The 20757-nt window shown below is 39.1% G+C and overlaps 1 protein-coding gene across 6 annotated transcripts in view; it reads right to left on the bottom strand.

Moving 5' to 3' along the window:
• Nucleotides 1–20757, bottom strand: part of CADM1 (cell adhesion molecule 1) — a 334650-nt gene that overhangs the window by 239033 nt on the left and 74860 nt on the right. The window lies entirely within an intron of this gene.

A 20757-nucleotide genomic window follows, 5' to 3' on the forward strand; every position in this document is an offset into this window, starting at 1 on the left:
AGCACGATCACACTGGAAAGAGATAGATTGTTTTATCTAGAAAAGTGGAGGGTGTCCAAAGTAACTCCACTCCCGGATAGTAGCCTAGAGAAATTCCCACAGGTGTTCAAAAGCAGAAGACTTGTACTGGGCACTCCATACAAGAACGTTCATCCTATCAGTGGGGATAAGAGTCAAAAACTGGAAACAACCTAGATGGTCATCAAAAGGCAAATAAAGAAATAAATAGTGGTATATTCACAAAGTGGAATAACATAGGGCAGTGAGAATAAACAAACTAGAGCTACATGCATCAAAATGAATAAATTTCACACATAAAGGGTGAAGGTAAAAACCAAATTTCAGAATATGGCAGCATGATAGTATTTATATCATTATTTTTAATACTTTCCTAAAAACATGCAAAATTACTGCATACTATATATGGACACATGTTTATAGGAAAATGACTAACACAGATAAGGAAGTAATAAACACTAAATGCAGGATTATAGTTTAACCCTTGGAAAGAGGTGAGGGAAAGGCAAATGCAAAACAGAGTTTGCACACATGGTGAAGTATTAAGATGTGACAAAGCCAGGTGTGCACATGTATCTCCTATATTATTTTCTATGAGTTTTTCTATAAATGCAAAATATATCATTTCAAAAAGAATATGCATAATAAAGTATGGGCCTTTATTATTCAATTGGATTTTGCTTAACTTTGATGGGTTTTTGCAGTTTTTTCTTTAAGGTATTTCCTTTTCCTTGATTTTTATATTGGTATAAAAAAACATACAGGTTATCTTCAGACCCCATATTCTAAGAACAAGGCTGCTTTTTGTTTCCTTGAAAGTACCCAAATACTTCTTCCCTCATCATTCGTATTATTCAGTTGCTTCCTAAAGGATTTCTATTCAGAAAAATTTTAAACAGATCCTTCTGCAGTATGTTAGAACCCCAGAATATAATCAGAATGCTAAGATGTTTTAAAGAAATTTGATGTAAAAAAAAAATCAGATCACTTACGATGCCTTTAGCGAAGATTAAATAACCAAATACAATTGCATTTTCCATAATGAATGTCAGGCTATACATTACTGTGCAATTTGTATGTTGAAAAGTAATATGTAATTGTGAAATACTCCATGGTTGAGGAAGCATGATAAAAATTTAATAATCTAGTATAGAGTATATATACAAGAAAGGCAGTTTTCCGTATCACACTAAGTGTTGTGCGCTATTGCTACTGACTTTCACAAGTAACTATACTGATTCACCACCTAGAAGGTCAACACATTCTAGCCTTAGAAGTGCTACAAAGGTTTGGGTGAAGGCTAAAAAGATCCCATTCACCTATTCACCGCACTTTTCCAAGACTAAGAGCTCTATGGGTTAATAATGTTTACTAACAATGAGACCAGGAACCTCCCACATATTAATTTCACACAGGAAAAAAATTTAGTGCCATGGCTTCCTAACCCTGGCTTACTGTCTTTCAGGTTGAACCACTAGACAGTTCAATGCAAATCTGCCACCACCATAAGGAAAAAGAACCAAAGCACAGGTATGGAGGGTGGGCCAGCAGCATCTTGGTGTAGAAAGGCTGGAGCATGCATTTTAAGTGCTGCTAAAACAACTAGATATGCACCCAACATGATGACGGTCGACATCAAGGGATGTTTGCAAAACCCATGCCAAGAGGATGACTTTTATTTCAAGATTCACTTTGAAATAACGAGCTGTTTTCTAAAGCCAGAGTTTTAGTTCTTGTATATTGAATAAGGATAAGCAATTTTAAAAAGCAAATAAGCCCCTTAAGTATCAAATTTCTAAAATGTGTTCTCTTTGCTCTAAAGGCCGGAGGGAGAATAATTTGCCCGTGGGCTCAGAAACTGAATGACAAGTTTCAGCCCTAAGCAAATTTTCGTTCAAACTGAGTCCTTTAAAAGACTCGAAGGAGGTGGTAAATGTTGGTATTGGCAACAGCTTAAACAAAAGCCACACTGTTTCTTATTTTTACTTGTGAATACTGGGAATAAGAAGGAAGCAGTGATGTTCCCCTTAAAAAAAAAAAAAATAACAGTCCAACGTGCTATCTTTCTTCTACCTAAAGAAAACGTGTCAATTTTAGGTCCTCAAACAACAAATTTTTCCGCAGCACAATAGCTCATTTCTTTATACTACTGCTAGTTGGCTGTCCCTGATGAGCTGAAATCACTGCACAGCTCAAGATCTGGGACTGAAACCAAAAGTAATAAATCAATGAAGGCCTGGATTTCTATCCCACCAAGCAAGCTAGACTCTTCTAAGATAAGGAGCAGCCAAAAGCAGTGGAGAAGCTCACAGCTGCACTGGTCAGTGAGCTAAAATTACCTGACGTGGGAAAGGTGTGCTCCCATCCTAATCCTAGGAAATCTCACTTAATCCTTCTGTTACTCTGCCATATTGCAATCACAAGGGTTCTATGTAGCTCCTCCTTCTAGCACTTACTCAGAATCAACTCACTCCAAGAAAATTAGTTAAGACATCACTTTTCTGTGGAAGGCCTTCTAAATAATCAAAACCTGAAGTCAGCATTATTTCATTGCACAGAAGGTGGGGGCAGGGAGAGATGTTGGCCAGAAAATACTTACTCTAAACAGAAATGTTACATTTTGAAATTGTTCCAAAAAGAGAATATTGGCAGGAACTGCCAAGATTTTGTGCTTTCTGCTGTTACTAACATGAAATAGATTTGCGTTCTAATCCGGTAACATGAAACAAACCAAAAGCAGACAGACTGGCAAATACTAACTCTAGTTGCCCAGTGTCACACACCATCAGTTCAAAGAGGTCAAAAAAGAAGCCCAGGCAGTCATAAAGTATACGAAGAGATGAACAGTGCACTTTTTTTTTTTTAATCCTGATCTAGTGAGAAGGCATAAAGGAGTCCACCTCAGCAGAAGACTTCAAAAGCTAGATAAGGGAAGACAAAGAAAGAGGCATAAATGGAAAACTCATCAACAAGCTAAGAATATAATCAAGCAAAACTAAACTTCAATTTTTGCAAGAATACAGGCGTTTTGGCACTCAAAGGAGATGCCGTCGCTACACCCCTCTGTATACAAAGGAAATGTGAAATCCTGAAATCCCGTAGCATGTAGTCACTGAAGCGACTGCCAGGTAGGGCTAATCCCCAAACAAGATTTCTTAAGAAATCGAATTCTCCACTTTATCCCTTTTTTGTTTTTTGGTTTTTCATTTTGTTTTGCTTTTTTTTCTCTTCTTTCATTGTTAAATATTAGCATATTAGAGAAAGGAATCTTGAAAAAACAATCTTCAGTCACTCAAGGGGCTAAATCAAGTCCTCTTGAACCCACAGGGCCCACCAAGATAAAGGGCATTGGAATGATGACTTTTTAATGAAGCAATAGACCGACTAAGTAACTAGGGAAAAGGAAAGGAAAGGTGCTGAAATCTGACCCCGCGGCAAAGAGGCAAAGTCCACATAAACCCATGGAGAAAGCGTGCAGTTTTAAGGAATCTGAGCTCCTTTACCCTCAATACAATCTTATTCAGGGAATGCTTCCATATGCTTAAAAAAAAAAAATCCACTTTGCCTGCTCCCAGATATATAGCATCAGGGCAGGGATAAATTTCAGGCTGGCACAAGTCCAAATCCAACAGTTGCAGCTGTAGTAGCTGCCTTGTTTACAAAGCAATTCAGGAAGCTTTTAGAGGGCAGAGTGCACCAGACAGAAGGGGTTCTGTAAGCAAAACATGGATGGATCCCAATGCATTCAGAGCAGACAACACATCTGTTCCCAGGTCCCCCTTGGAGACATGCCGACTAGAAATCCAAGTCAACCTTAAATGCTCATGTTTTTTCAGGAAAGCATATCCACTGAAGCACTCAAATCAAAATTATATGCTGGCCGTTATTGGACCCTCGGGCCACCCCCACATTCTAACCAAAACTCTTGAGAACAACATTCCACACAAGGTTTTGAGCAGACTCCAATCTATGACCTGGACTCCTTTGCTCTCTTAGGACGCCAAGTGTAAGGATGCCTTCAACTGCCACTGTCCACCTCTTATCAACTATGTTCCTTAGCTTCCATCTGATCTTGTGTCTGTCCAGCATAATTATGTGAGGAAAGGGTATGTCCCAGAATCAACGTCGGTTCCCCTTGTTACTTCCTCACATCCAGAAGATTTCAATAATCTCACTTGATTCTATCCCCCTTTAGTCCTTTCTGCTGCTGTCTCTTTGCCATTTTTCTTTTCTTGGCATAGTTTAGTTCAGAATTCCTCTCTAAGAAAAAGAAATATACAGTCAAGAAGGGGGGGGGGATGGCGGATAGGGAAAGAGCAATAGAATAAATGCTGAAAAGGAAACAGAGTACCTTCTGCCTGTTTACAGAGTTTCAAAAAATGTGCCATGATGATGACATGGGTGAGAATAGGATGGGCACAGATGGGCATAATTAAAGCAGAAAGGAGCTCTTAAGATGCTTAAAAGGGGGTAGTTCAGCCCTCTTAGCTGAAAAGTAACCAAACATGTAAGAAACAGAAGACATTTAAAAGATACGCTTAATTGTATATGGATGACAATGACTATTTGAAATTCACAGGATTTGAAATTCATGTTATCTGTCCATCTGATCTCTCAGGCAGTGGGCTGTAGTTTCTACCCATTGCAAGTGATTTTTTTTCCTGTAAGGCAAAGCATACATCCAGCCTACTATATGGACTCTGCCAGATACTTAGCCTTTTTTAAGAAAAAACAAGTACATCTCAAGCCCTCTGCGAGTCTGGATCTTTAAAAGTTTCTGTACCTTAATGGCTTAGCATAATAAAAAATTGATGAAAAAAATAGATGAAAAGGTTTTCTATCTGCTAACACATCTGACTGTAAAAAAATAAATTAATTAAAGATAAGTTTAACTTGGAGCTTAAAATATTTAATCAATTAATTAAAATAAAATTTAAGAATGCTGGAGAGGGTGTGGAGAAAAGGGAACCCTCCTACACTGTTGGTGGGAATGTAAATTGGTGCAGCCACTATCGAGAACAGTATGGAGGTTCCTTAAAAAACTAAAAATAGAGCTACCATATGATCCAGCAATCCCACTCCTGGGGGACAAACTATAATTCGGAAACATACATGTACCCCTATGTTCACAGCAGCACTATGTACAATAGCCAAGACATGGAAGCAAGCTAAATGTCCATCGACAGATGAATGGATAAAGAAGATGTGGAACATATATACAATGGAGTACTACTCAGACATAAAAAAAGAATGAAATAACACCATTTGCAGCAACATGGATGGACCTAGAGATTATCATACTAAATGAAGTAAGTCAGACAGAGAAAGACAAATACTATATGATATCACTTATATGTGGAATCTAAAATATGACACAAGTGAACTTACAAAACAGAAAACAGAGAACAGACTTGTGGTTGCCAAGGGGGAGGATGGGTGGGGGAGGGATGGACTTGGAGTTTGGGCTTAGCAGATGCAAACTCTTATATACAGAATGGATAAACAACAAGGTCCTACTGTATAGCACAGGGAACTACAGTCAATATCCTGTAGTAAACCATAATGGAAAAGAAGATGAGAAAGAATGTACTATATATACATAACTGAATCACTTTGCTGTACAGCAGAAATTAACCCAACATCGTAAATCAACCATACTTCAATACAATAAAATTTCAGAAAATATAAAATCTGTACTTTCCCAAGTTTGGCTACGCATAGCACAGGAGCCACACACTCAGGAAGGACCATGACATCACGCTAAACCTTTCTTCTGTGGGTTCCCTGGGTAGAATATTTGTCATAACCACAGTAAAAGACAATCATGATCCAGTTGCCCCCACGACCATAAATATGGTCTCCTGCACTCAAATGAAAGAGCATATACAACAACAAACCGCTGCAGATTTACAGCGGGAGTAAATGTTGAGCATAAAATCCCAACCGTGTCTTTGTGCATGCAGCATCTATACAGTAAATCAGCACAAAGCCCAGTACGGTGTACCTCTCACTATGTAATTACACATGTTAATTACAAGTTTAATCGCACATATTAATAACACCTAGTCTATAATTGCAATGTATTCATGTAAACCTAATCAAGGAAAACTAGAAGTAGTTGCATAAAACTTGTAATGAAAAATATAACGACTACACTAACAAGATAGGGATAGGAATGCATATCTGTGACAAACTGTTTGTGTCAAGAAGAATAGAAAGTGATTCTCTTTCCTGAACATTATTTCAGGCCCATTTAACACAATCTGTACCACTCAATGAATGTGCAGTGTCTTACACACATCAAATCAGATTTGGATAGTGTTCCTGACTTCAGATAAAATGGCATTACTATATTTAGTTATGGAATGATAGGAAGTGTTTACATTTTTAAACTTAATAAAAAGTCGGACAGGTTAAGAATTAGGAGAGCCTGACTCCAATCTGCTATGTGGTATTTAAACAGCAAAACAAGTCTACCTCATGACATAGGTAGACTACATGCAGTCTCTGACTTAATTTCATCCTTAAACAATTTTAAAAAGTGTGGTCAGAGAAAGTGGAAGACAGTGGAAATCCTATTTAGAACAATTTCACAAAACCAAAGGCAGTCATCAGTCATTTGTTGCATGTCATTTTATATACCCTCACTGCAAAATTGTCACTTCCTAAGTTTCTGAAGTTTCATTTCTCCAAAGAGAACCAGAGTTTAATAAAAACAAAAACAAAGTCAATTAAAACATCAACTCAAATAATAACTTAAGACTATAATTGTTTCTTCATTCTAATTGCTGTTTGAATTTTATGAACCATTTCCTTACCAGACTAAAAACAAAAATTTTTACAAAACCCTAAATGGCAGACTTCTAGATTTTTTTCATGTAAAACTTGGAAATATTCTAGTTTCACTTTTAGTAATATATGCCTTTTCTTCTTTTTTTTTTTTTTTTTTTTGGCTCAGGACTAAATCAAGTTGATGTGCGAAAGTATAAAACAGCTATATGAAGAGGACTGAAGAAATTTTAAAAATGAATACTGAGTCTGCTCTTATAAACAGCTTTATGAAGCAAACTTCAGTATTTAAAAAAATTCTACTGAATCTGCTTTTCAAAAGTGAGTCACGATTTCATGTCTATACGAGGGAGAACGATAGAGACTCCCAACAGATGCTAAAGTAGAGGGCCAGCGAGGCAGTGAGCAAGGCAGTGACACAGCCCTCCTGTGAGTCATTATCTCTCTGGGAAAAACAGAAGCAAAGTCTTGTTGCTGAAATTTGTCTTGTAATCGCTCTGTTGTTTAAGACAACCAGTGAGTGGGGTCGCTGCTTCCACGACATCATTTACCATTAACATATCCTGAGCCAGTTCAAAACTACAGGTATTTTACAAGCACCCAGAGCCCTTACCCATTAAAAATAGCTAATAAATAGCCATGCACTGTGATGGAAGAATGCAATATTTTCCACAAGAAATGATATCATTTATCTTTTCCAAAATTTTATTCACACCTCAATTACTGTTCATCTGTCACCATCACTCCTAAAACCCAAAGCAAGTAATCACCTGAAAGATAAATTCTCACTGAACTTCCACTGTGTTTACACATAAGAAAAGAAATTTTAAAACTACCATTTCCTTCAGCCATTAAGTTAGTCACTTTAAGGTTTCTTGGTGAAAAACCTAAAGAAATCCCTGGTTTATCCATGGGAGGGGAGTTGAGAATAGGTAACATTTATACATTTAAATGTTTAGAAGACCTCAAAATGTTTGCTCGGAAGTATTATGAGCTCTCATATGTCATTCAATATATAGCAAATCAATAATGATTCATTAATCATACTTTTTTCTTGCAACAAATGTTTATGAGATTATTACTCTGTGGACAGCAAAACAAAAGATAGACCAACATTCTCAGCCCAACTTAAACCAGTTTTCTTCAGGGTTCCTCTTTCTGCAAAAACTCAACATTATTAATAGTAATCTAAAATAATGATCAAATCACAACTGCTAACATTTATTGAGTGCTTACTATGTGCCAGGCTCTGTTCTAGACACTTGGCAAATATTAATTCATTTAATTCTCGAAACAGCTCTAAGAGAAAGATTCTGTAAGTATTTCCATTATCCAGACAGGGAAACTGTGGCACAGTGTGACTACCTAACTTGAACGTGATCACAGTTAATAAATGGCAGAGGTAGGACAGGATCCCAGGGAGTCTGGCTCCAGAATTCAGCTCTTAACCACTAGGCTAAAATTAATTTCAAGCCAATATCTACCATCACTCTCATCACATCACACTCAAATGGATTAATTTTTTATGTAAATACACACAGAGCATATAATTGTTAATTCATCAAGTAATGCTGCATTAAAATAACATCCTCTTCTAGAATCATTTGTTTATTTTTTGGGACCTCAATTATTTTTAACCTAATGGACTTTTATTTTCATGAAAGTATATTATTAAGGAATAGGAAAAGAAAACACCCAACACTTCTACTATGTAAAAAAGGACATCTTCATGATATTTAATCATGTAATATTTTTGTTAGTTCAGGGAATCCTAGTTACCCTTAATATTAATCATTTGAGCCCCCATAGTTAGCAAGAAGGCAAAAGTCATCATAACATAAAAAACATACCTAATAACACTGCAATCTATCTATCTCTATCCATAGAATTATATTCTTTAGAGGTCTCTGGAAGATTCTACACTGCATGTACAAAGACAACAGCCCTCAATATAAAATTGTAGCTCTTATCGAATATTCAGAATTTCATGAAATCAGTGAAAGTGATGATAAAGATTGCTCGAATCCCAAGCAAGATCACTAACCAATCAAAGAGCATCTGGCAAAGTTAAACCAAATAAAAAACCAGGAGGGAAAGTCAGAAAGGACAAAAAGAAGCTAAACACTTGGAGACGGTAGGGACATTCAGTCATCCAACTTTATCAGAAAAACTGCATGGCAAATACAGTCACCACTTTATCCTTCGCTCATTCTAAGAATTACAGAGTTGCAATTATATTTTAAATGTTGTTAAATATAAGATAAAATAATATTCCTCATTTTTACTTTCACTCTCCACCATAAAGTTCAGTCAAATCTCTTTACCTCTATTTACATGAAATTCTGGTACCTGCTTTAAGTTAATTCACTTCAGTGACCTTTTCCAGGCATCAATTATCCAATAAGGAGGATCTCCTGTACCCAATCTGCATTTTAAAAGGAACTCACAACTTCAGACTTGGATGAGGGAGACCTAGCATATCTTCTAGCAGAGCGATCTAATGGGGGGAAGAGTTTTGAGTCTGAAAAACTGGTTTCTAATACCTACTGAACTGCACAACAGCTGCAGTGAGTTTGGGAAAAAATCTCTTAACCTATCTCAGACAGTTTGCACACTTGGAAAAATGGAATATTCCCTACCTTATGGTGCTCTTATGAGTAGAAAATGAGATAGCACATCTACGAGCGATTTTTCAGCTGTAAATGGCTAAACAAATGTTGGTTATTCTTACAACTCAACTGCCATTCCATGAGTTGATAGTCAATTTCACCAAGCATTCATTATTCATAGATTACATACTGATTGACTTTTGGTTGTATACCTTAGATGCTGAGGGAAATAACCAAAAATAAAACAATATATCTGCTTTTAAAAGTCTGCTTGAGTTGTGAGCTTTCAAAGCTTATAAGAGAAGGTTTTCCTTTAAAAAATTAACATACAAGGCAAATAAGTAATATGACATTAAAGGTGTAAAAACAAGAAACACTGGAACTCCTAAGAAATAGTTTGATTCCAACTAGGATAATCAGGGTAGGCCTCCTGAAAGAAGCTGCATGAAAGAAAGATTAAGTCAGGGTGATCTTAGAGTTGAAAGACCTTACATCCAACCTCACTGGGTTCATCCTACTCCTTTTGTGTCCCTGTAAAAGGAGTCCTCAAAACACAAACAATGGTGACAAGGTAATATGTGGCTTGCAAAGACGTTCAATTCATTATTATCTACTGTGCCACCTGCCATGTCTGACATGCAGTTTAAATATACTGTAGTGGCATAGCTCATCTGCTGATAATACCAAGTCAAACCATTAATATACAACTCCACTGAAGACACTGACAGAAAATTTTAGCTCCAGGTCATGCACTTATGAAGAGGTAATCAAAGACACATTTTTGTGAAAAGCAGGAATCACATTCAAAAGCTGTGCATCTTTGGCCAATTGTCTGCTGCTTTCCTGTATTAAATCTCCAGAGTGAAAAAATACTAAACAATGTACTTCTATTTTTGCCCATCAGAATCACTAAACCCTGATATGAAGCAAACTGCTCAGATTGTAAACATGGAAGGAATAAATCTGCTGGGTAACAGTAAACTCAAGTAGCACAAATCACATCTAGTATTCTTGCAGACTCTCCTTATCAGTATTTAAGCAGCAGAGACAGAACCAACAACCACAGATAAAGCACACCACACTATTTAAATTCATCTGGTGTTCTGGTGTCCTAGTATTCTGTCCTATACAAACCTAGATGGCTTATTCTCAGATTCTACACATAACCACCATGCTAACTTGTTGGCTCTACTATCAGAGACTGTAGCCACTGAGCCCCTTCATGCTGGTTAATTGCAAGGATTATAGACACACACACGCACAAACTGGTCGATTTTGTACTCACAGTCTAAAAACTCAGGCAAGCAAGATGTGATCAGCTAGTCAAGAAATAAAATTAGAAAATGTTCTATACACTCTTCTGGCTTTTTCAAACTATTCAAATAATTATTGTTTAGACTGAATCTTATCAGCCACAGGGCGTTCAATTTAACGTAGAAATAAGAAAGGGGAAAAGCTTGTAAAACAATATAGCAAAAGGAGTTTCAGTGAATTGAGTGGCTTTTGAGATGGACATTTATTAACTATAAACAGATTTTAAAACAATTCTATATGTAAGTGTAGGTATGTTTATAGAAACACAAAAGAGGGGGAAACGTTTAGGGGAAAATGTGGTCCAATACATGTCTTTCTTTCACCATCCAGAGGAAAACAGATTTCAACTCACTTGAAAACTGTCTGGCTGGAGACTACACAGTTTCCCCCCGTAGCTCATTAAACTGTTACATCACCTTGACAGTCACTTCCTGCAAAGTTAAATGCAAATCAAAACATTTTTAATTGAATCATGCAACACATGACTAAGGCAGCTAGCTCACTGTTTAGAGGAAATTTGTGAAGTAATTCATTACTGCGCTAAAGTAACTACATCCCCCCTGATAGAAATAACTCAGATTTTAACATATCAAGTCTGCTTAAAACCGGGGACACCTGCAGTGAAAAGGTGCTGCGTTTATACTTATCTACCTCAAGTTCTATGGCTCTGACTCTTTGACACCTTATTCAGAAGTAGCTAAGAAGCAATATTGGTGAGTAGTAAGGGACTTCAACTTGACATGAGGAAAAACTGGCTCTCCCTCCTCTCCCAGGCTTCACATATAAAAACAAGTCTTTCTTCAACAAAGTAAGATTTAATGAAGACACTAAGAGAAAAACCTTTGCCTCACCCATTCTGGAACGCAAAGGTCACCTGTGGCTCAATGGTGATGCTTTGTATATTTTGATAATGCACAAAAGAAAATGAAACTTCTTTAATAACATAGCCCGAGGGTATAAGTGGACCACTCAAGTGGTTTATATGATTAGCTTAACAAGAAGGGACATCCACTTTTCTACTGCTTCATGTGATCTATTTACAGTCAAGGTAGCTCTATATTTAGAAAATCCCTACAGTACATAAGAACTGAGAGATAAATATCAAACTACTACCCTTTCAGGCTTCCCCCAAAAATTCTGTTAGCCTCAGGAAAGCATGAGCCATTGGGGGTTTGCTTCAACACAATCTGAACCAGAAATATTATTCTATATTATACTTAAAAAAAAAACCTGCTGCAAATTGCATTCAGTGCAACATTTTAACCTGTACCATATTTGAGATCAGAGTTTATACATATTAATGTCAAAGAGCCTATAGCCCAAACCCCACTGTTTATCACTACCTGAAAAGTAAATTAAACATACCACATTAAGCAACCAACCAAATTTGATCTCCATTAAACCCAAGCCAAGAGTGAGACCTTGACAATAGGACTGAAGAGATTAGGGCTTACTTTAAACAGAGTGACTGCGATAAAACAATTCAAATGTGAGACTTTACAGGAGCAAGTACTTAAAGCACCTCAAGACAAATATTTACATGAACTATACAACATCATAATCTACTAAATATAAAAGATTCAGGAACCCATTAAAGCATAATTTAGAATACAAATTTTACAGGAGGGAAGGAAAGGAGACTGCTAACTGGGTCCTATAAATGAATGTGCAGTTAAAGTTCTTTTGAAGGCAAGAGGCAAGATCAGTAAGGGGTGAAAATGTAAATGTATTAACACAAAGCAAAATGGGATTCTTATTTTGCTACGGTCTGCTACTTACAGCATATTGTACTGGGCAGACAGTCCCCTTTGAAGTTTTTATCCTTAAGAATCCCCTTCCCAGGACTTCCCTGGTGGCACAGTGGTTAAGAATCTGCCTGCCAATGCAGGGCACACGGGTTCAAGCCCTGGTCTGGGAAGATCCCACATACCGCGGAGCAGCTAAGCCCGTGCGCCACAACTACTGAGCCTGTGCTCTAGAGCCCACGAGCCACAACTACTTAAGCCCTTGTGCCTAGAGCCTGTGCTCCACAACAAGAGAAACCACTGCAATAAGCCCGTGTACCGCAACAAAGAGTAGCCCCCGCTCTCCACAACTACCCCACGCGCAGCAAGGAAGACCCAACGCAGCCAAAAATAAATAAATAAATTTTTAAGAAATAAAAAAAGGGCTTCCCTGGTGGCGCAGTGGTTGGGAGTCTGCCTGCCAATGCAGGGGACACGGGTTCGAGCCCTGGTCTGGGAAGATCCCACATGCCGCGGAGCAACTGGGCCCGTGAGCCACAATTACTGCGCCTGCGCATCTGGAGCCTGTGCTCGGCAACGAGAGGCCGCGATAGTGAGAGGCCCGCGCACCGCGATGAAGAGTGGCCCCCGCTTGCCGCAACTAGAGAAAGCCCTCGCACAGAAACGAAGACCCAACACAGCCAAAAATAAATTAAATAAATAAATAAATTTATTTTAAAAAAAAATTTTAAAAATTTTTAAAAAAAGAATCCCCTTCTCATTTCATTCCATCCTTATACTGTCACGATCACATACCTCTCACTTTTCTCCAGTTCCTGAAGAATTTCCAACCATTCGCCTCTTCTTCGTACAAAGGCTGCCCCTTTGTTTTGATCCCCTAACCACTCTCCTTTCTCACAATCATGTTTAATCCCTCATAAACACTCTGAAACACTCCAGTAATTTGAAACAACATTTCTACCCTTTGCCCTCTTTCCCCAATCCCAGGATAAGGTAAAAGAATGCTGGGGGCTCCCTCTGACGCCCATCCCCTGCCTTTAAGAAATACACCATAAACTGATATATTACTTTAAAATTTTTTAAACTCCAACTACTCCTAATAATTATTAAAAATTACAATCATCAGAGATGTCCAGTTTGCAAAAATCTCCCAGTTAATGAGAGCTATGTTTTCAGGTTCATAAAGCCAATACCCCATCTGGTCTTTTAAAGTAAGAAATTAACTGAATCCTCTAGAGAATTAAGAAATCTCTGACCATGAACCTGAAAATGAGCCCCCGAGAGTCAGTAATCTGATTAAACTGGGTGAACACAACGACAGAATGGACCTTAGATGGGGAGATCCAGAGCTGGGAACAGATGCTAGGATCAGGAAGTGGCTTCCATCCAAGCCCAAAGTCAGTCTCTTGGCTCTTCTATAGAGATTAGTCAAGGGAACACATTTTTGTTCTTACCCACTTTCATCTCAATTGTGCTCAAGCTCCAAATGATATTTCTCTGCATAGTGAGTTGATTTCTCGGTCAATGGATTCCGTTTGAGGCTTCCCATGACCTGGTCCAAAACCTCTCATACTCTCCATGTTTTCTCGGAGACACTCTGGAGAACATTTCTCAACTGGTGTGAAAATCAGAATTACCTAGGGATGTTTTAAAAAAGAGATGCACATGCCCAGGGTCTCCTACCACAACTACTGAATTAGACCCTCCAGGGAGAAGCCCCAAAGCAGGTATACTTTTTAAGCTCCTTAAGCTCCTCTGAAGGACACCATTGGTTGAGCACCAGTGATTTAGAATTGAAAACAATGGGTATAATGTAACGAGGAAAGACGCACAGGATCACTGCATAAGGAAGGAGACAGGCAAGAGCAGAGAATCTGGAGCTGACTTCCTCCTGATGGTGAATGTTCTCTCCTCTGCTGGTTCAAAGCATCAGCCAGGCTCTGGCCCCCTGGGCAAAGGAAGCATCCAATAGCCCTGGCACTCCTCTGCAATATTCAACAGGTTGCTCCAGGGGGTATGGACTTTGAAAGTTGCCATTATACCACTAGAGCTGGCATCCTGGAGTGTCACAGGTGTATTGATAATTGACTCAGTCTGTTTTGTTTACAATTTCCTGCCCAACAAATTGCATGTTTCTGCAGATGTCTAACAAATTCAGGACATTTAATTCCTCAGCTGCCACCGTCCTGCTGTTTCCACCCTCCTCATCCATTGGTTACGATGGTGTCCAAAGACAACATCACCAGCATTAGCCAAGGTCATTAAAAAGCTCTTACAACCATCTGTACCCAGATGGACAGGTCTCCAGCCAAAACGGGAGAGGTTCCCCCTCAAAGGAGGCCCAGAGGACCTGACTCCAAGCAGTGCCACAGTTGGTTTTTTAATTATTGTTTGTGGGTCCTGAATTATTTACATCTCAGCTGTAAATCTTAATGACCCATGCCATGTTCTTCTTGGCTTACTGATGGTAAGCAAAGCCAAAGCAGTTTCGTTTACCTGATTCAACACTGCTATAGGATGGGAGCCAAAGAAAAATGCATCTTCCTAAATTGTCTTACACAGGTTCTTGGAACAAATCATTCTTGCTTGGACCCTTGGCTACGTCATTCGCCAAACACTTATCAGTTAATTCCCTACTGCCTTCACACGCCTTATCATCCCATGGTGCATTTCCATGCAAATGACTCATTTGTGTAGGGTTTTTATTTTTAAAAAATTCCTTGTTCCTTGAGCTCTGCATCACACACACACAAAATCTAACTTTACGTGAAATCAAACCACAGTGATTTTTTTTACAGTGTTCCTACAACATGTTACAGATACTTAATATGATGGCAGGAGTTGCCAGAACAAAGGTTTAAAGACCATAATGCACCCTGGCAAAGTTTGGCGAGATCTTCACAACTAAAACCAAACGCCTAGATAAAGAGAGTCAAATGGCTTTGCTAAAACACACTGCCTGGAGAAATCCAGTCAACCTGGGGTTTCAGCTAACTTTGACCAAATGCATTAGGGAAGAAAGGATCTTCGTGCTCACATCTATCTACTTGACAAAACTGGAGATCTCTGTCCTAAGTACTGACCTCCAAAACACTAGGAAAAGTGAATGCTGAATTCCTGTCCTCCAGCCTCTAAGAGGAGCGTCTCAGTCACCCTCAGCCACCCCTTTTTACCATAGTTACACTGCTTCTCCACACTCTTTCTTCCTGCCCTTCAGAAGTTGAAGCAGACGTGCTCACCAGCGGTGCCAAACCGTTAGACTCATCAAGTTTATGAACACTGCATACAAAATGCAAACATTTCCTTCCATTTGGGCAAACATTGGCACGGGAAACTTTCTTTCCAATGGTAACAGCAGGGAGCTTAAATAAAAGTTCAGTTTCTAGAAGGGTGGGGGAGAGAAAAAGCTAATTCTAAAAATATGTCATCAGCAGCATGCCATTGCCAGAGAAAATGGTACATGTTTCCCTCAAGCACGGTTCACTCAAATGAACTTGACAGCTTCAGAGATCACTTAAAAGAAAGAAAATTTGTTGCATGAGGCCTGCCAAATACTAAAGAGATCACGTCTCAACAGATAAGACTTGATAGATCCTCATCTTAAATATTTCTGTACGATGATTATGTGAACTCAGAATTAGCACTTTGTCACAGAACTGCACACAGGCTTATGCCCTAAGGGTATTCTTTCAGCCCATTCATAGGAATCCTTACTGGAATCTGGCAATTAACTTTCACATCTTGCTACTGTTATCAGTTCCCCTGAAAATAAATTAAAGGACATCTGGGCATACAAGTAAAATTACACAGCTAAACTTAAAATAAGCAGCTTTCCCCTTGTCCACAGGTGTGTCCAGACAAGGTAAACAATTTTAACTGGGTTACAAATTACAGATGTCAGTGCCTTCTCTCAAATCCACCAAATGCTGGAAAATGCTGCTCTCTGGCAGACAATTTCCTAAAAGGATAGTTTCCCATTTAAACATAATTCTCAAGTTACTGAAAATCCTGTAAAAATCAGGTGTGAATATGCTCGTTTGACCCGAAGCTGCAGCTCGCAAACATCCAATTAAAAGGAAAGGCAGGCAGGCATTACAACTCCCCAGAAAGCCACAAAAATAAACGGCTCCATCTTCAAGAAAATGATTTCCAATTACAACACAATGCTGGTCTGAAGAAATGTCCAATGCAGTGGTGAGCAGAAATATACCAACCAAAAAGCTTTCCCATCTCAACAGGGACAACATGGCAGCTAAGCTATCAAGTCCGTTGTAGAAGCCGAACACCTCTATTTGTTTTCTCATCCTCTTAGCCATAACCTAGATTTCTGGATCCTGGTTTAAACTGAATAGACCCTTTTACAAGTGTAACTCCTTAAAAGGGCACTGAGGGTTGACTTTGCCCTTGGAGAAGAGGAGAGAAAAACTATGGGCTGATCTTTAATATTAAATATTTAATGTGTTTTTAACACATCAGCCCTTTAGATTTAATTCCAGACTTAATGCACCTGTCAGGATACTGACGGTGATGGTTTTATTGCAACTATACATTTTTCTGACATTCAGAAACAGATTTTCAAAAGATTCTGTACCCCAGAAAATTCCAAGCAAGGTTCAATTTAACTGTTTTTAAAACACACTTGGAAAAAAAACCCATTTTCTTCTACAAAAAAACATTTTCTCCTTCAGCAAAAAAATGATAACAGGTTAGTAAGTGCACAAAATATAAACCTAGAAAATGCTGCAGACATTGCTTTTTTAAATATTTGTGCAGTTTTAAGACAGCAAAGACAAAAGCTGAGCCTTAGTGACAACAGGGTAAAACTTAAATATGTTCTAATTTATGTAGCCATCGACCACCAACATTCAAGGGAATCCTTAAGGAGGCCAACTGTAACATTAGTTTGATGCTGGGAATCCTATAATTCCATTAAATGATGAAATGACAGAATATGCATAAATGATGTGACCGTATTTAGAAACATCTGTGGGTTTGGGTTTTTTTTCCCGGAAAGAAAATCTTCAGTGGTATGCTTTTTCACTCATCTTTGTGGATTGTACTAGCACCTGGATAAACTTAAAATACCCATCACTATGGGAGAGGGGGATAAAGGTGAGGAGGCACAAAATTTAGATTAATACATTATGAGCACTTCCCAGAGGGACAACAGATTTTTAAATACAGAGTGATCTATCCCTTCTTTTTAACTAGAAAGAGAATGTGGTATGTTCTCTACCCTTGCATCATGGTCCTTCTCTCTAAGAGCATGACGACAAGCTCACTTTGAACATTATTAACTAATATTGATTTAAGTGGACCGGGAACTCTTGAAGTTTTTTACTCATCTGAAATGCAGAGCACATACATATTTTACCAAAAGGTTTACTAGGCATATTAATCTTTTATGCATTTTATTCCTCCAAGCGTGAAAAGAAACAAGTTGAAGTAATAGAGGTTGCCAGGTGTTGGTGGCACCCATTCCACTGTAATGACAGCCATGACTTAAGGTTTTGTCTCGCTCTACTCTTCCTATGAATTGCAAGCTCTACTCTTCCCATGAATTGCAAATCTTCAGGTTGCCACAGCAACTCTATACACTGACAGGTAAGCTTCAGGAAGCATCCTGGTCATCGTTCCCATGCTGTTTGCTTGGCATCAGAGCACTCCAAACTCCCTGCTGCACGGGAGCATCAGGGGATGGTTCCCCTTACAGAGTTATTCTAGCACACTGCCTGGTCACTGCGATTAATCATTCCTGCTTCTTGAGCTGACATAGCAAGGTGGGGAAACGACATCCTAAATGAGCAGAGCTGATTACCTGGGAAAGCAATTCTTCAAGATAGCACAGCTAACTAATAGCTCCATCTGCTACACATAAACACCTTCCAGAGCCCCAGAAGTAATGTCAGAATACAACTAACAGAGTTGGGTCCCGTATGCCAGATTTCTGTGTGTCATCACAGGTGTTTGATGAGCACAGAAAGTACTTGAACTTTTCTTCCTCCGTGGGGTAACCGGTGCTATATCATCATCTCAGGATCACGGGCTCCCCAGAAGGAGATATTTTAGTAGGTGTTCTCCGTTTGATTTTTTAAAAAATAAATGTGAAATAAGACTTCAATATGAAGCCACCTGAAGTATACACAAAGAAGCGGTAGGACAGGCCTGTGGTAAAACACACTTCTCTGAAACACAAATGACAACAAAGCTCCGCGGTAAACCAAAGACAAGAAGCTTTTCCATTGCCCCCAATATATACTGGTATATATTGTGAAAGATTTGTTTTAAAGTGATTAAATAAAAATAGAACCTTTAAAAATGGGGACAGTGCATCCCAGTTCTATAAATGAAACAAACTTAAGAAGACTGTGGTTAGGATGCATCGATAAGCTCGGCAGACAGTTAAATACAATTTGGCGAGGACAAGTGGAGCTGTACCAAGCTATTATTACAGACGAGACTATAAATGGCTCTCGGAAATTTTTTTAGAAATCTAAACAACCGGCCGCTTCTTAAGTCACCCTACAGATTCTGTCTGCTTTTATTATTAATAAATCTTTGACGATAGAAATCAAATTTTAACATCTCAACGCTGGGTGTTTAAGGAGGCTGCACATTTCTACTTTCCTGACCAAAGTACTGGCATTTTACAGTAGCTGCATTTAACACTGCTTCTGTATCAGATGGGAACAGGCTCCAGCTCTTTCCAAACATTAGCTGTGATTTTAATAACACGCCAGGCAAAACAGGCTAGCGTAATAAGTTTCATTGCACCCACTTCAACAACAGATAAGCACCTCATTTTCATACAGTTTCCACTTGTTGCTAGGTAACCATACCATAAGGAGACCTCTCTCGGCATTATGCAGAATGCATCCTCTTCACCCAAATTTGATGTGCTCTGGGCATTAAATACTGTTATTTCAACCATACCTATCACTCAAACAGTTTAAGCTTTGGTTTCAACTGCAACATAGGTTTGGGGGATGGTTGCTTCTGAGGGGATTTTTTGATGTGCCCAGATTCTAAAAGATCCACTACAATAACATCTTTCTCTCTTCCCCAAAGCAAACCCACTGCGTCATCCAATGAATTGATAGCCTGACACTTCACAGAGAAAGTAAACCCTCTCGAAAGATGTCCACGCTCTGCCCTCTTAACAGTAGACAATGTCAATTAAAAACTTCCTTACTGCTTTACGTGGCCATGAAGGGAACTTTGTAAGCAGGGGTCTGTGTGGAGTTGGGCCTCACCTGCGGGCTTCAGGCAGAAACCCTTTAACTAGGCACATCTAGGCCAAAGCGGGAACCCCATCTGTCAGCCAAACAAACCAGCTTTCTGCTGGAGAAAGGGAAAGCTCTGCGGGAACAGATGCAGCCCGACCTAAGATACTGAAGGACTCGGGCGACAAGGAAGCAGGAGGGCTACCTGCAGGAAAGGCAACAGACACTGACATTTTAAAAAGAAAATAAATCTTAGCAAGCGGCACAAGGCATCTACCAAACGTGAATTTTCTTTTGAGCTTCAGGAATATTTTATCCTACATGATTAGTGGATGCCAGAAAATGTTTTATCACCTCAACTTGTCAATGGCGCTGAATGTCTCTCTCACATGTGATATGAAATTGAAGGAAACTAATCAATGGGGCGAAATGGTCTCTCTCACATAGGATATAAAATTGAAGGAAACTAATCACGCTCAGGAGTAGGACCCAGACAGGGAACCAGATTCCAACCCTCAGCCTCTTGTGGACCCAGAGCTTCGTTTCCTATAATTTCAGTGCCACCCAAGGTACGGCTGCCCGATCTCTTTAGAGGCAGAGGGGGGTGGGAGTCACACATCAGATTCACTCCCTACCTTAAGCCTTAGCTTACTGAGCAATCCTTCCCCTCTTATTTGCACCCTTGTGGTCTGAGAAGTAGGAGTTCAAAGGGTTTTGCCTCCAGGCCCTCCCTAGATACACCTGGTGCAGAGGCCCCTGGCCGGAGAAACATCTCCACTCTGTCAGGTAGGGCAAGGTCTTCGTGGGGTCCGCTGCACCATGTTTGGTGTCATCCATGAAGCTCTTTCTTCACTCACCACCCGCTCCTTCCCTTTGCTTCCTCTGGGTGTCTCCACAGCTTAGATGGTTTGACCTATTTTAGTTCTTTTTAAAATCTGGATAATTTACATTAGAATGGCAGGGCTGGATCACTACCATTCACGGATGAGGACAGACTAAGATGGAACAGGAAGAGAGATGTGATGGACAAGGCAAGAGCTGGGAAAACATTGCTATGTT

This window comes from Balaenoptera acutorostrata, chromosome 9 (genome assembly GCF_949987535.1).
Source record: "Balaenoptera acutorostrata chromosome 9, mBalAcu1.1, whole genome shotgun sequence".
NCBI lineage: Eukaryota > Metazoa > Chordata > Mammalia > Artiodactyla > Balaenopteridae > Balaenoptera > Balaenoptera acutorostrata.